Source organism: Salvelinus sp. IW2-2015, unplaced genomic scaffold (genome assembly GCF_002910315.2).
Source record: "Salvelinus sp. IW2-2015 unplaced genomic scaffold, ASM291031v2 Un_scaffold3055, whole genome shotgun sequence".
NCBI lineage: Eukaryota > Metazoa > Chordata > Actinopteri > Salmoniformes > Salmonidae > Salvelinus > Salvelinus sp. IW2-2015.
The window spans coordinates 959-1,322 of record NW_019944347.1 but is presented as its reverse complement, the minus strand read 5'-3'; positions in this window follow the sequence as shown (position 1 = coordinate 1,322).

The window sequence follows — 364 nt, the reverse complement described above, 5'->3', positions numbered from 1 at the left end:
CCAAGAATATGCATATCCTTGCTCTTGAGCTAGAGGCAGTTAGATTTGGGTATGTCTTCAGGTGGAAATTGAAAGAAGGGGGGGACAGTTGTAAGAGGATTTATTAAAGATTGCTGTACACCAGCAGAACCCATCCAACTTGAAGGGGCTGGAGCAGTTTTTCCTTGAAGAATGGGCAAAAATCCCAGTGGCTAGATGTACCAAGCTTATAGAGACATACCCCAAGAGACTTGCAGCTGTACTTGCTGCAAAATGTGGCTCTACAAAGTATTGACTTCGGGGGGTGAATAATGCACGCTCAAGTTCTTTTTTTTTTTTGTCTTGTCTTATTTCTTGTTTGTTCCACCCCAAAAAATATTTTGCG